The following is an 18,305-nucleotide window of genomic DNA, read 5'->3' as shown; positions in this document are numbered from 1 at the left end:
AAAAAGAAGAAATCAAAAAAATATTGTTTTTTTTACTAAACTAAAAAAAAATTAACAAAATATAGTTTTTTGGACTTTTTAATGTGAGCCTTTAACCTTAAAAGTCATTGAAGGTATAAATTAGAGAATAAAGAGATATGTATAATTTGTTTAGGATGTTTACTTAAAATTGTAAATTGAATAAATCTTTTACATGAGAGCATTTAATGAAGCAGATCTTAAAACTTATCAAGATAAAGGTGGCTATGACCCCTATTATTCTCAGTAATTTGTCTGGCTCAGATGTTTAGGGTCGACATAAGTGCGCATGTAGACATCCGCGTCTGTGTCTGTCTCATAAAGGTAAAGAGTCGGTTACGTAAGACTTAAAATGATAATAATTTGCTGATAAAATTAGTCGTTGCTAAAAAAGTAAATAATTTCGTTTAAAAATATTTTATTTTATTGTTTAAGAAGGTAGCAACTTGATTTTTTAACGTTAAACCTATACTAGACTTTTGAAGTTAAATAGTTTATTGACATGAACGCGCCGATTTCAGGTACCACTGTTTTAATTCGAAAAATGATTTAAAGACAACCCATTTATCGAAGAAAGCTTTAAACGATATAATTTTAAGTTCATAAGAACGGAGCATAAACGAAAAATTTTGATAAATTTGGGAAAATTTATTAATTTCGAAAGCATAATAACTGTGCTTGCAAACGAAAAAAAAACCGACTTCAATTTCATCGACACGTAATACAACGCAGGTGCACGAAAAAAAAATTAAGTAAATACGCTTTGTTAGATATAACTCGAAAAGTACTTGTCAGATCTCAATTAAATTTAAATGGAACCACATGACACGCATCATCTTTCGATGAAAAAAAATCATCGAAATCGTTCCACCACAAAGTTCCGAGATACCAAACATAAAAAATTACAATCGAATTGAGAACCTCCTCCTTTTTGGAAGTCAGTTAAAAAATGGGGTACTACGAAAATTTCTTATATATGCAGAAAGTATAGGACGAAAAATAATTTTCAATCATTTTATAAAGTATATAATTGTTCGTAAGAATGTATGTTGATAAAGACCAACTGTTTATTTCTAACTAGCTTTTCAATGAAGCAAAATCTGTTTCATATCACGAATCCTTTACGAAACCGAAACATATATTTTTATATAGATAACAAATTCATATTGCATTAAGCACATTATCTGTGTTCAAATGACATTGCTAAATTTCAAACTTTAGAAAATCTTTACACTGGCATATGGCTTATGAAAATTCTTTTTTCAAACTCATCGAAAGTTTGAAATGGAGAACGTGTTTCTTTGAGGATCGTTCAGAATACTTGACAGATTGTACGAGATTAACGTTTTTGATACTTTAATAGCAGATATCTATATCTATACAAATAAAGAAAATTAGTGTCTGTTTGGGGGCACATATACCAAAATAACATTTTTTAGAAATTTTGTCTGTCCGTCTGTCTGTTTGTTCCGGCTAATCTCCAAAACGGCTGGACTGATTTTGATGGGACTTTCACTGGCAGATAGAGCTTAGGGTGATGTAGTAATGAGTATCTTTGGCTACTTTTATTTTAGAAATCTATTTATTTTATAACTCTGCGAACTGGACAATAACTTTTTTCTTAAATTCCACGCGGGCGAAGTCGTGGGCACAGCAAATAGATAATAATACTCGAAATTTGGAAGCTCGCCAGCAACAATTTGGAAATAACTTTGCAGATTAACCAGATAGCTGCGATTCTGCTACATGTGCAACTTTTTTGGCAACCAGCTGGATATTTTCGTGGCTAATTATTGAAAAAATATTTTTTTTTTTACTAAATGATTATAATTGTAGAAAAAGTATAAAGATTAATAAAACATAATTATTGATTGTATAATACTTAAAAAATAATTTATTCTCTCATATTATGTATACACTTATTATTTACAACAATATATATATATATATATATATATATATATATATATATATATATATATAATGTTGCTGTATTATATTGAATTACACTTCATACTACGAGGTAGGATGCTGCTCACATCGTTGGGAATTCTATAATGGGGAATAAATCTTTTAGATTTAGAGAGATGCGGGTACAGCTTGAAATAAAGAAACATTGTAAATATTAATATTTTTGTAATGTAGAGTATTAATAATTTTATTTCACATATACAATCGATTTTTTTATAAAATATATTGTATATCTTTATGTTAAATACGTGGAGCAAAAACTTTGTAACCATTTTTACGCAAATTTCGCGGACGGAAGAGAATGAAATTTCGTACACTTATAGTTTATACTAGCTGTGCCCGCGACTTCGTCCGCGTGGAATTTAACAAAATTATTGTTCACTTCGTAGAGTTACAAAATAAATAAATTTCTAAAATAAAATTAGCCTATGTTACTCCTTATTACATCAGCTATTTGCCAGTAATAGTCCCATTAAAATTGGTCCAGCCGTTTCAGAGAAAGAACAATAAGACAGAGAGATAAAAACGTGGAAAATGTTATTTTGGTATATGTACCGTGTAAACATCCATATGGATTTAGTAAAAATCGGTTATTTTAATCTTACAAACAGACACTCCAATTTTATTTATTTGTATAGATAAAGAAGGAGTGCAGAATGCTATTATATATTTTTTTAATTATGCATAACGTTACACACACTCCCGAATATTTGACACACACGTGCATATATACTATTTTGTTTATTGGTAAAATGTTTAATTATGGTATATATCTTTAATTATATATCTTTAATTTCGACCGCTGGACGGCCACTAGTATTCATAAAATGTCTATAGTTATCGGCTCTGATATTGCGCGCTGTCCTTTGACTTATGATAGTACCTATACATATATATATTCTCAATACAAAAATTATCGCTATTACCGAAAAGGCCGCCTTGGCATACTTATTTGTTTGTAACGAATGGCTCTAAATTGTATTTTTGGAGTACTTTAATAGATATATAATCTTTAATAAATAATTAAAATTAATATTACAGTAACTTTAAACTTACAAACGTTATAAATTATTTATTGTTACAATAAAAGATTACCTCCACAGCAACCATTAGATCGGACGCCTCAAATCAATCAAGCTTTTCAGGGGATTATTTGAATCCTTTTTACCTGAAATTAACCAAAAGGGTCAAGATTAAATCGACTATAAAATTGAGCAGGTTTTTTTTAAACTATTACGGTTTTAGGTTGAGAGTTCTTTAATATCCTCCGATACGATATTGCTAGCAATTATGCAATAGTGATGTTTATGCTTTGAAATGTGTGACAGTATAAAAAAATATTTTAGTATTGAAGATTGAAAGAAAGGATTACAAATATGTGTTTTTTTTTATATACAAAGAGGTCGACAAACAAGCGTTCGGCTCACCTGATGGTAAGCGATTACTGTAGCTTGTAGACGATTGTAGACGCTTGTGTACTCTTAAAACTATTTATTAAAAGTTTTTTTAGCTATGATCTTCCCTAAGGTCGAGGACCGTCACATTCAGGCTGCTCCATATTTTGAGCACGATATTTCTTATTGTGTACTACCTCAGTGAGAATTTAACGTTTATACAGAATGGAATATTTATCATAGTGGTTTTGCTCGTTTTTAATTTTAATATCTTTTTTTTTAACTTTATAAGTTAACTTAATTAAATATTATAAGTGGGCATTTCATATAGGTGCTAATTGATTTTGTTTGCTTGCGAACGAAAAAAAAAAACGGCTTCAATAATAAGAACCAGTAATACAACGTAAGGATACGAAAAAATAGTTAAGTAGATCCGCATAATTAGAGATAACTCAAAAATTACTACTTAAATCTCGATCAAATGGGACCACGTAACAAGCATTTTTTGGTTAAAAAAAATCTCGAAATCGGTCCATCCAGTCAAAAGTTCTGAGGTAACATATATAAAAAATACAGTCAATTTGAGAACCTGTTCTTTTTCGAATTCTCATCGAATTCGATTATTAGCAAGTCTTTCCAGGTTCATTTTCAAGGTTATCAGGTTCAAGGTTTCAAGGCTTCGGATATAAAATAATAAAATGTCACTATAATTTAGCTTGAAATATAGAAAAATTATTTGTAATATTTTTAGTACTAAGTAACGATTATTGTAAAAAAAAATCGTAAAACCTAAATAGCCCTAAGTCCAACGTGGAAGTTTCGGTCACTTTGAAAGGTCCCTTCAATTTGTCAGATCGAGTAACAGATTCGGATACGGGATTAAACTTGTATAATCTCTAACGATCCCGGACAAGTTGTTACTGACTTTGATATCATACAGTTAACTCTGATTTATTTTAATACAAATATAGTTGTAGATATAACAATAATATTCAGTACATGTACCACTTCTGGGATAAGTTCTCTAATCATGTTTGATTTAAGTTTTATAATATATTAAATATCATATTATTTATTCTAGAAACACAGAGCGCTATTAAATTGTAGATAATTTTTTTGCATTGTTTATCACATCCATTATTTTTTCTGTAAAATAAAAAGAAAATAAATAAATTAATGTATAAAGCCAGAATCACACTAAAAAATGGGGTGCTGAAATGTACTAAGAGAAGGTGATTATTTAGTATAAACTCAGAGGAATGAATGGATAAAGTTCCCGAGAGTGGGTATATGTGGCCTAGCAATGTGTTAACATTATAGCTGGACTTAAATAAAATACTCCAGTACTATCCTAATCTCCCATCCGTTTGAAACACATTGCCGTAAATGTTTGTGTCGTAAAACAAAAATGGTGTGGAATTTGTTATTTTTAGCCGACATCCAAAAAAGATGACAGAATGTTTCTTATCGCCTTTTTATGGTTGACTGATTTCAATCATTCTTTTTTGAATCGATAGATGGTACTTAACATGTCACTCACACTATCGCCTCAGCCTATCGAAATCTACTGCTGGACATAAGCCTCCACAATTTCGCGCCAAGCATGGCGTGAATTTTTTTTTTTTTTTTTGGGTAATGATATTATAATAATATGTTGATGGTAAATGTTTTAAAGAAAAAGTTAATTTTATTCTTTTTGGAGCATTTTAAATAAAAGCTTGCTATTTTTAAGTTTTTGAAGATATACTTCTTTTGCCACGTCAGGGAAAAATAATGTGAGTGAATTTTTACGATGCGCGCGCAAACCGTCACAAAAAAACCAACACCATGAAGTTAGCAAGTCAAAGAAGAAGAAGTTTGCAACGTAAAGTTAGTTAGCCAATGAAATATAGCTTGTTACGTGCGTACATAAGTACACAATTTTATTTTTATTTTAATTATTTTTTTTTAAGTTATAGCTGGACAGGTTTTTCAGTCTGGTAACCTCAGAAAAAACTTTCATTTAATATGCATAATGTAGGAATATAAAAAAACTTAGTCTGCCTTCTTTAGGAGTCTCCCAAATTGGATTTAGAGTAGCCTCTCTTTAGTTTTTACGATACTCTCAGCAAGAGCTTTGGTTTGATGCCCATATTGCAGGAAAGCATAAAAACTTAGTCCACCATCTTTACAAGTCACTTTGTTTTTCGAGTTACTCTACGCAAACCTCATCACTCATTTGATATCCACATATATTATATTAGTACATTAAAAATAACTACTCCACCATCTTGAGTGTGGATGCCATGTTAGATTTAGAATGACGTCACATAGCTATACATGCATTGTCATTTAAACTAAACGTATATACAAAATTTTAGCTCAATCCGTTAAAGATATATGCTTAATTGAGTTGCAAGATTCAACCCTTATAAACATTATAATTACAAGTATAAATTACAAGTTAAATAAAAGCTTTTAGAAAAAGAAATCCAGATCATTCAGTTTTCAACAGACAAACTCATTTTTAATATAATATTCACGAACCCAAGTACACAAAACTAATACAAAATATCTGTTTAACAAAGATAATGCGTCCGTAACCCTGCATCTGATCCTCGATTTGCATAAATTGTCATTCATTCATGGAAAATCATGCAAAATGGCCGCCCAACCAAATTATTGAGGGCGTTTGTTTTTTCTTTTGTAATTAACCGCAAAACCTTGTGTTTCAATTAATGTTTAAAGAGATTAGGGATTTTAAATGGGTCGGTGTATTTTAAGAAATGTTATATATTTTTTCATTCTTTGTGTTTATTTGGTGTTTGTGTTGAGTAATTGTTTGAGCTAATGTAACGAATATATGACAGCTAGGGTGTCTGTTAATTTATGTGAACGAGACAAATTATCTTAGTGAATCTTCGTGACAAACGTTGTGATTTGAAACTCGATGAAACGAAAATGCGTCACTATAAAGAAACTATTGAATACATTACCGCTCAAAACGCGTAATCGACAAGCTTTGCATGACGTTTACGACCTTTTTCACGATAATGTTATCATCGTCGATTCTTCCTACGAATTTTCAGAAATTTCCCTTATGTCTTATGTGAATTGCACACCCACTTTTCGCTGAATCATTTACGTGACATTATTACACAGTCACATTAAAGTGTAATAACATGGTAATGTAACGAAATGAAATTTATTCTTCTCTTGTGGATAGATAAGTATTTTTTTTTTTACATCTATACTAATATTATAAAGAGGTAAAGTTTATAACTTTGTTTGTATGTAGGGGGTAATCTTCGCAAATACTGATCCGATCATGAAAATTCTCTTACTAACAGAAAGTTACACTATTCAGGAGTAACATAGGCTATATTTTATTGTTATTAAAGAAATCAGTGAAAAATAATAGTATATGTAAATGATGTCGGAGACATACGAGCGAGATGAAAACTTTGCTAATATATTTACATCACAAAAATAATTAGCGCCCAACGAAGTGGGCACGGGTCGGCTAGTAAACGATAAGTCATAGCAATTACTAAAGAATATAGAGTGGCACAGATTTTAAAGTAATGAGTTAATGTAAAACGTGCCTGTCAATGTTTCTTTTTTTGCTCAATTTTAAATTCATTTAGAAATACGTGCAAAGCATTCAAATGAATATTCATGTTTTCTTTATTTTCACATTCTGCAGACCAATTACTTGATTAAATAATGCTGAATCGATAGTAATGCTGATTTTTCACTGTAATTATCTTTATTTTATTTATATTACCACACGATTCAAATGACGTAAGGCACAGCAGGAAATGGCCTCTTTCTCCAATTCGGAGAAGTATTGGAGGATATGTTTTCTACTATGAGTAACAACCGCTATCAGGTATTTATGATAACAATAGGGACCGGCAGCTTAACGTGCTCTCCGAAGCATGGTGGAGAGACCGAAAAGGACACACATCCAAACCGGAAAGAAATATTTGTACAAATAAAAATATTCATTCCGAGCGGCAATGGATCCCGTAATCTGTCGGTGTTTTAGGCAACTACTCGCACAACTAGACCAGAGTGGTTGTTGGTAGTGGTGGCACAATATTGTTTGATAAAACATACTCTATTAACTTTTAAATTAAAGTCATATTATAAAAACACGACGACAACGCGGTTCCGCCAAACTCACAGCGCCAAACCCCTCCAGTCATAACCATCTCATTATTTCTTATTCGTAAGCAAACATTTAATACAAGAACACTTAATTATTCTATACATTTTATATATATTTTACCTCTATTTAAAAAGTAGCCTAATTTTGTCATTCTATCAACTCTTACGACAACATTTTGAACGAAAATACGAGTTCAATCGTTATAAATACAAGTAAAAAATTATTACATAACATAAAAAGATGATAACATATAATGTTACCAATATGTTAAGGTTTATTTTATAAAGGTCTTGAGGTCTGGTCGGATACATAAAGTGTAGCTAGCTTCCTTACCCCGTTAGGTATAACATTTATCTGTATAAGAACGCGGGGCGAAAGCTATGTTTCAGAATTATCTCACGTGTTATGAAACTAAAGAACATGATTGATTCAAACTAACTACTACAAAGTAACTGCTGTAAGCTAATTAAGATTAAATTCATCATAACAGCCTATACAGTCCAGTGCTGGACATAGGCCTCCACAAGTTTACGCCAAAAATAACGTGAACTCGTGTGTTTTTCCCATAGTCACCACGCTGGGCAGGCGGGTTGGTGACCGCAGTACTGGCTTTGTCGCATCGAAGACGCTGCTTCCCGTCTTCGGCCTGTGTATTTCAAAGCCAGCAATTGGATGGTTATCCCGCCATCGGTCGGCTTTTTATGTTCCAAGGTAGTAGTGGAACCTTGTTATCCCTTAGTCGCCTCTTACGACACCCACGGGAAGAGAGGGGGTGGCTAAATTCTTTAGTGCCGTAGCCACACAGCAGCAGATTAAATTAATACTTACAAAACATTGACCCTTTCAGCTGCTCAATAAGTATCTACTCGTATAAGAGTAGTGTACGACAGAAGGTGTGGTATGTTGTGTCTGAATGAATAATAAAAGTGACAGCCGAAGGTTGCAAAAAAAAGCAAAGCTTAAAAAAAATTAAATTCATTATTACTAAATTATAATTAATTGGACGTGACAATTGTTCGATGTGAGAAACAAGAGTGACTTAAAATTAAAGAAACATCGTTCAGTCGGGGCTTCGGTTTGTGTTGCATTCTTCGTGTTTGGTCGTTTTACACGGTGCCCAAGTGCGATGCCCAGGTAAAGTTTCGCATCAAGCTCCGGCTAACGTTCGAGTGGTGGGAATGTTTCGGAGTTAGCTCCGGTCAGCAAATCCTCCCGTATCGCAACAAATGTACTATTGATTTTGTTTGTTTCTCAGTAAAAAATAATAATAAACGAATAAAAAAAAACAAGAAAAAACAAAAAAAAAATAATAGTGTTTGCATGCAAACGAAAAAACTCGACTTTAATCAAGTTGTCCAGTAATATAAAGTAGGTAGATAAAAAACTAATCAAATAAGTACGAATTATTAGATATTATTCAAACAATACTTGTCACATCTCGATCAGATTTAAATGGGACCACATCAAAAGCACCAATTCGTAAAAAGTTATGAGGTGACGCATAAAAAATACAGTCGAATCGAGAACCTTCTCTTATTTTTGAAGTCAGTCAAAAATTTCATCTTTTATATAAGCTTCAAAAAACAATTTAACTACGAATTATAATCACATTATGTTTGAAATTTTGATAATTAAGTTATGGTTGAGACAAAACTACAACGCTGGCATGAAACTGAACCGTTAGTTTACTTTTGTCTTGTCTCCGTCATTTGGTTTACTATTTAATAAATTAAATTTTATTTAAATAATATATTTGGTATTATATAGTGGAATGGGAGGGACGGTCTATGCTTGGGGTTTCTCTTAAAGATAGGATTAGAAATGAGACTATCCACGAGAGAACGAAAATAACCGATAGCCCACAGAATTAGCAAGTTGAAGTGGCAGTGAACTGGTCATCTGTATCGCAAGACCAATAGCTGGACCGATGATCTACCTACGATTACCGGTATAGGCTGCGTGAGGATTCCGAATGGAAATCCGGGATTTCTGGCGCAAACTTGGGGAGACCCATGTCCAGCAGTGTACTACGATAGGCTGAACTGGCTGACTGACTGATTGTATTTATTTTTTGAATTGTAAGTAGGATTGTCCTATGTCCTAGTAGTATTTCAACATCCCCGAGTGAGAGGAATTATGTGCCGCTGTTTCAAAAATATTTATAATACAAACGTCCATACAAAAAATAAGAGATTTTCGTAACATTTACAAAACATAGCTTAAAGTTTTATAAAATCTATATATTAATACGTGAAGCAAAAACTTTGTACCTCTTTTTACGAAAATTGCGCGGACGGAAGAGTATGAAATTTCGTACACTTATAGTTTACATAGAGATACTATTTTTATATTAAATTATGCATAAAAATATATTAAATCAATTTAAAAAAAAAATTACACACACTAACACAGTATTTGACACATACATGTAATGAAATTGATTTTTTTTTAAAAAGGTTCTTTATTTTCATAATTTCTTGTTTTTTTTTTAATTTAAATTTTTAATTATGGTCAAATTTTGACCTCTGGGTGACCACTAGTGATAATTATTACGCTTATCGTGGGAATATTGTGCAATGCGGAACTCTCCAAACTATTATTCGTGAAATAATAAATAAATAAATAAAAAATAAATAAATATCATATAGCACACACACGGTCGTCCGTTCCTACGGTAAGCAACTTAATGCTTGTGTTACAGGTAACAGTCGACTGTTATAACTATTTTTTTTCACAAACATATATAGAAATAATAAATATATAAATAGAACTATTATATTACGCCCAGACTGAGGCGGGAATTGAACTCGCAACCCGCTGAAAAGAAAGCAGGGCAGTACAAACTGCGCCAACGAGCTAGTCAAAATTTATACCAACACTAACCTATACCTTTCCTCAATGCTGATATAATATATCATATTTTTAATACCATTTATAAATATGACTTAACGATATTGATTTAACGTCGTGCCCATGAGTACCAAACACGTTTATTTTCGTAATTATATGTTTGTTTGAATTATCGATTGTAATAGTTTTAGATTTTTAGAAGGATACAGGATCTTCAAAGTTAAGACCCATACGAAAGAGATCATATTATAAAAAAATGTGAGCCGTCACGTGACCACTGGCATTGTGAAACATTTAAAAGACATTTATTTACTTTATATACAAAAAAAAATTAATCAAAAATTTCTTTGAAATCGCGACAACTCAATTATTATAATTATGGTCATCATTATCATCATTATTGGCTTTAGTCCGTCAATTGAAGACGATTTAGACAGTGTCAGACAGACTCTGTGTCGCCTAGGACACTCTTCAGGAAAACGCAGAGTTGCCTAAGCTCTGCGTCACCCTGTCGACCTCACTGGCTAGGTCCGCAGGAACGACGAGTCGATACGTGTGGAATAAACTCGGACCCCTCCCTTACATGGACAAAGAGACATATGTCCAGCAGTGGGATACAAAAGGCTGGCCAAAAAAATTAAAAAAAATAAGAATAAAAATCCAACGATTTGCTATTTTTTTTTTGTGTTAAAATAGACAAAGAATACCCATTACTTTTATTTCGCTCACTTGTCTGGATGTACCCAAACCTCAATGATAACATATTGGTGATTTAGAATGCTATGGTAATTTAGGGATTAGACCCACATAAAGTTCCGGATATTAATGTCTACAGGCTTTATTCTTAACGCTGCGAGAATCGTATATATACGGGAAAATGGAACCGTTATAAATTTGTAATATATCTCTTTCTTTTATTAAGATTACATTATGAAAATATCGACTGTTAAATTACTGAATCATAAATTATCATTTAAATAAACATTCGGTTTTATTTATTACACAAGAGTTTTATTGCTGTTTTAGCGCTTATAACACTATCTTCGATGTCGTGTAACACTTTTAATTATTTTTTTCAAATTATACAAATATGCTATCTGGGTTATTGTATTCGCGTGTATCATAAAATTCAACAAACGATTTTGCAATTTTCTGAGAATAGGTAATTAAAAATTTTCAATAAATAAGTTAATAGCTAAAGCCGGTTCAAATTATATACCCAAATGATGAAGATATGTGAACTTAGTGACGCTGTATTACATACTTTTAAAAATAAAAATAAAATAAATAAAAACGAGGTTTTAATTTCCATATTAACATACAGGTATTTTTTTTAAGAGTAATTGCGGAGTTTCTTGCCGATTCTTTTCTGCGGGATCTACATATCGAAACGGTGCTAGATTAACTTTTAAAAATAATAATCACTTAAAAATTTAATTTCTAAAATTACGATTCGAAGGTGCTTTTGAAACTTATTTTATCAAAGTTCAGTCAAAGATTTATTTCTAGCTTTGTTATCGACATCGTTTAATCATCGTCATCATCATCATCATCACTTCAGCCTAATACAGCTGGACATAGGCCTCCACAAGCTCACGACAAAAATGACGTGAACTCGTGTGTTCGTGTATATAAATACTATTTGCCATGTCAACAATAAAATTCGACGATCTTCTTGGACCTTATCCACATTATTTGTTCCTGTCACCCATGAGTAATTTGAACGTATTCATTTATATACAAATTCTTGAAAGCGCTTTTGAAAGTCTACTTGAACAATTTCGAATTTGTATTAACATTTTCAGCTATCTATACTGGTATCAATCTCGATTAGGACTTTTTATTACCACTCGGGTCTACCTTTTTTCACAAGTTGACGAAATCGTTGATTTGCGTCCGACTCAATCTGTATTACGTAAGGGTTTTGCAAGTAGTGCTACTCGCAGGAAATTGCCGTTATTTGGCTTGGTGAAATGTTGTACATTTTTTCTTTCTTTATAAAAATCATGTCTGAGACCGATTCCTTTGAAAAACTTTAGCTGTCCCAGTTTCTAAGATTTGTCCGTGACAATTATTTCATTTGACGGAATCTCATAACCTAATAAAGCTGAACATTTTCTTTGCTTTATATCACAATCTCTGGATTTTGTTAGTAGTTGTATTTGAAAAAGATTTTTTTATTTTATATGAATTTCTTCATAAATCCTTAAAATGGGCCCCATTTTAGATATGGTCGGGTTTTGTTGAGCAAAAGCTGCAGCAGAATGATTTTAAAACAAATTTTTACAGCCTACAAAGTCGAAACGGTAACTATGACGATTGTGTTTGCTCGTTACCAAAAAAAAAAACAGACTACAATTACATCGACAAGTAAAACGGCAGAAGTAAATACGAGTTATCAAAGATTACTAAGAAAGTAGTTATCTGATTTCAATAACAATGGGGCCACAAGACAAGCATCAGCTTTCGATTACAACAAGAAACATCAAAATCGGTATACCCAGTGAAAAGTTATGCAGTATGTCAACGTTGGTCAACGAAAATATAATATAATTATAACTACTTAAAAGTAATTATTAAATTTCAATTAAATTTAAATGGAACCATATGAAACGCAACATCTTTCGATTTAAAAAAATCATCTCTCGAAAGTTCTAAGAAGTATGTTCTCGTTTTTTGAAGTCGGTTGAAAATACTAATGTCAAATAAGTCGACAAAGGTTCAAATTTAGGACGTTGTTATACAAAGTGCCACATATGTCGTGTCACGCTATTTAGTTTCACGTGTCCTGACTTCACACGTGTCACATGTGTATAAAGATTCCTTAAAGAAATTACCTAAAGCAGCCCTTAGTAGCTTTATAGGTATTTATAATACAGTTACACTAAGTAAAAATATCCTACTTGTAATAATAAAATTTAAAATATATTAATAAAGAGTACGAACAAGATTTCTTTCGAAAATTAAAAATCAAAATAACTTTATTTAAATAGACTTCAAAAGCACATTCGAATCGTTATTTTAAAAATGAAAATTTTAAAGTGTTAATTATTTTCAAAAGTGAAGCTACCGTCGATTTGGAATAAAATAAACACGAGGGAAACGGAACAAATAGCATTGATATAAAATGCAATGAAACTGTTTAATCATATGAATATGATCGGTTTCAGTATAGGACTGTCAGCCCTGCGAATAGGGAATGTTCATTTAATAATATCCGCCAACCCGAAGTGGATCATCGTGGTTGATTAAGCTAAGGGCCTTCTTCTACTTGGGGAAAGAGGCATATGCTCAGCAATGGGCATATGCCAATTAATTTTATAGGCGGAAAAGTGATCGCCATATGATTGCACCATTAAAGATTAATGTCTTGTAGTTTAACTATAGCTAAAGTTTTGGAATTTACGAGTAAAATCTCGTGCTGGCCGTTTTATGTCGAGTCATAAAATGCAGGTGATATCTTTAATACTTTACTGATGCCTTTTAAGAAATGACCACTAAACCAGAATCGGCACCAACACTAACAGCAATCCACATTTATCGTAATTCTATCCATTAAGAACATTAATATTTTTTATTGAAGCTTAAAATTTGATATCAAGATAATTGTGTTTGCTCGAAAACGAAAAAAAACCCGCCTTTAATTACATCGACTAGTAATACAACGTAAGTAGACGAAAAAAATAAATGAACAAACGCACTAGTCGTCACTACGATTTTCGAGGGTTTCCCTCCTATTACTCTGGGATTCCCTCATCAGATCATGGTTTCCTTATTATAGTACCACACTTGGGACATCCCCTTTCTAACAAGAGTTATCAAAATCGGTCCATAAACGACGAAGTAATCCCCGAACATACATATCTATATATATAAGGTCGAATTGAGTAACCTCCTCCTTTTTTGAAGTCAGTTAAATAAGTGACTAGATGTCATCAGAAACTTGGTCGAGTGGAAGGTAGAATCTTTACACAAATAACTAATTCAAATTGACTGATACAAATTCCATTTTGAAACAATTGGTATCAAATATTTGAACAAATCTTTGAGGATATGCAATAGTCGAAACTAAAGCATCTTTTTCATTACTAAACCCAAAGGGTCGTCTTCTTCTTCGTGTCAATATAGCCAATATACACAAAATATATAGAGGGTTAAAAATTCGATTTAGCTTTGCAAAGTTTGAACATTTCGCAGTAGTAAAACTTTGGGAACTTCTTTTTTAAGTTCCTGTTTTATCTATATCTTATCGTATTTCTGATGTTGGATATATTTTTCTGGATAAAAGTTCGGCAATGGTTGATTTATGCCGGTCATAACCATACCTGTGGTTTTAACTAAGATTAAATTGATGACAAAAATGTGTGAGGTTAGTAGCGATAAGGATTCGTAAAGAACATTTGATTGAATTTGAAATTATTGAATATTATATTAACGGCTCTTTTAGAGAAAACCTGTTGAGTTTCTTGGTTTAGCTCTTAGGAGTAAAATATGCATGATTAAATTTCAAATCTTTGTTTCACATTAACGATTTAACCTGTAACATCTCACTGCTGGCCATATTTCTCTTTCTCTGTGTAGGAGAAGGGCCAACTCTTAATCTTCGAAGCTTAATCCACCACGCTGCTCCACTGCAGGTTGGCGGATATGTTACCTACTATGAGTAACGACCGCTATTATGTGTATATGATAACAACCGGGACCAACAGCTTAACGTCCTCTCCGAGGCACGGTGGGGAGACCCACAAGGAAAGACAAATATCCGTTCCGATCGAGACAATAGGGTTTAAAGCTTTTGAAATGTACTCGAATAAATATGTTTTTTATTTCGACTTGACTGTCCGTATTATGATGAATAAGCAAGCGACTGAACTGGACTTGCTCGAGAGTAACGTCACGCAACGTAATCGCTTGCGACAATTGCTATTGTGCTGACGAGACAAAAAGCAAGTAAAATATTGTTTCTGCATTTTCTCGTGTAATTACGCACCACGCGCCTTCGTTCTCCGCCCGCTGCGGTGTCACTTTGAATTTTACTGTTATCTATAATAGTCTGAAGAAACTTTGTCTAACTCGTAGACGATGAAAATGTAAATGTTTGTTTTTATATTAATTGATAACGGTAAACTATATTATGGGATTAACAATTAAATAAATTAACATCAATAAAGAACTACCACAAAATTTCTCCACCAGATGTTAGTAAAACTTATCAGATACAACGAGAAGAACCATAAACAACATACATTATTCTTTCAATTACAAAAAAAGATTATAATTATAAAAATGTTTTATTACTAATAAAAACATGCTCAACTTGTGCTGACATAAGCGGGATACATAAGAGTACAGCAAAGGTCAGCATAGATCCATTACAGATGGCATCTTTATTAATTTGAGTACTCACAAATTAAAAAATACCGTCTAAAGTTTTATATTAGCAGAGCTCGATAAAAATAGTCATCGATAAAATAAAAACAAATCATTCCCAGATACACTTCACATTGTAGAACATAACACGACACAAGTCGCGAACACAATGAACTTAGTTAATAATAAACTACATCCAATAAAATATCTGTCTCGTCAGGTTTATTTCAAGCGATTATCATAAAGCGGAAAATCAAAGCGTCCGTCCATCCGTGCGGAAGGAGCACCTGCGACGGCGCAGACCGGTTTATATGATGCTCCATTGATTCAGTTATTCTAAAGCCTCGTACGGACTGAACGTTATAATAATTTTGGGGCAGCTCGTCTGGGGACGTACTCCAAGTTTACAGACGATCACAGGTAAATAATACTGCTTTCAAGCAGTGGTGTTCCTATGGTGAGTAAGGTGACCAGAATTCCTGGAGTTGGCAACCCGTTTGCGGTTCTTCTGGTATTGTAGTCGTTATAGGCTATGGTAGCCGCTTAGCATAAGGACCGTACATTTGTTTGCCTACCTAGTTGTATAAAAAAATACAGTGCTGTTGATATGAATAATTGACCACAAATACACAGTTAACTTGACTGTGTATATAATTAAAGTGAATGAATAATTGTTTTTGCTCGCTAACGAAAAAAACCGACTTCAGTTGACATCGATAATAATTAATACAACGTACCGTACCGTGCCTCGGATAGCACGTTAAACCGTCGGTTCCCGGTTGTTATAATAACTGATAACGATCGTTACTCACAGTAATCTTTATTAATGACGACCGCTCTGGTGAATTTCCTACGTTATTCATAGTAAAGTATATATCCGCCAACCCGCAGTGGAGCAGCGTGGTGAGTATATGCGGAGAGAGTGGCCTATGCCCAGTTCTAGGATGATACAGGCTAAATGCATGCATGCATAGTAATGTAATGTTGTGTGGTTACGGCATTAAGAATATAGCCACTCCCTCTCTTCCCGTTGGTGTCGTAAGAGGCAAATAAGGGATAACACAGTTCCATTGAACACAGTTTCGTTGAAACTTTAAAAAGCCGACCGATGGCGGGATAACCATCTAACTGCTGGGTTTAAAACACACAGGCCGAAGACGGGTAGCAGCGCCTTCGGTGCGATAAATCCAGCCCTGCGGTCACCAATCCGCCTGCCCAGCGTGGTGACTATGGGCAAAACTCACGAGTTCACTCCATTTTTGGTGCGAACTTGTGGAGGCCTATGTCCAGCAGTGGACTATATTAGGGTGAATTAATAGCAATATAAAATAAATGAATTTTTTTAAATGGTAATATATATACGAGTATATAACCATGCTTCGTATATACTTTAAAAATACCCCAGCGAGTTATATACACGGCTTATATTGCTAGGTTACATGTATATCGGGAATTCGAGACGCGCAATTTGTACACGGCTCAGGAGCGGATACGGTGTGTACGACAACGGGCTTGTGTTTATCTATGATAAAATTCAGCTTACGAAATACTGGGCTAAGGATGTTTGATACAAAATGAATATTAAGAACTGCAAAATTTTGTTCTTTGCTCCTTAGAGTCCACACGTGCACATAATTAAAAAAAAATGTCTTCTTAATCCGTATCAATGCGGCTACATTTTCAAGCGAAGTGTACGTTTTAGCGATCCAGGACAAAAATATGATATCGTTAATGAAATAAATCCAATACTATAAGCTATTTTTCTTTAATAGGGTATTAAATTTCTTTTTAATCTGTATTTGACGGGTCTTATAGAATTCACTAATAAACTAATTATATTTTAAATCCTGAATGAAGATTCTTCTGAGAATAATCGGCAAGAAACTACAACTACTCGCAAATACAGACAAACAACCATTCATCTCGCTCACTCCTTTAAAAACTTTCAATCATTATAAATTCAGTCATATATCCTGCGTGGCATAACGTGCCATTAAATCAACATATCTTTATCACTAATTTAATTTTTAATTAAATAATAAGCTTAAATTAACAAAGACTACAAATTACAACAATATTTCAATACAAGTATAAACTAAAAATTTATTAATAGGTAATTGTAAAATAATAAAAATTTGCGAATAACATAGCCTGGAAAGAAAACTTCGTTTTTCACTGTCGGATAGATCTTTCTTTGCCAAGCCGAAAGATTTATAACTTTTCAAGTTTCATGCCATCACATTAAAACGGAACGTCAGTGACAGATGCAACGAGATCGCCAATTAAATATGAGTAGCTTTTAAAATGCTTAACGGTGATCTGATTTTAATTATCATCTGTCATATAAAACTTTTTAATTAATACATTAAGATTATCTTTGATGTCATTAAAATATTTAAGTCAATAAAACCAAGTAACAGCTTTATATACATTTGCCTACTTAACTGGAATCAAAACGGTTACGTTTATTGGTGAACCTAACTGAGCCAGTCTGTAACTGTTCCATTGCTGGGCCTAACCTTTTTTCCAAATAGGAAAAAGAGTGAAGC

Source organism: Melitaea cinxia, chromosome 16, assembly GCF_905220565.1.
Source record: "Melitaea cinxia chromosome 16, ilMelCinx1.1, whole genome shotgun sequence".
Taxonomy (NCBI): Eukaryota; Metazoa; Arthropoda; class Insecta; order Lepidoptera; family Nymphalidae; genus Melitaea; species Melitaea cinxia.
Note: the sequence above shows the minus strand (reverse complement) of the source record.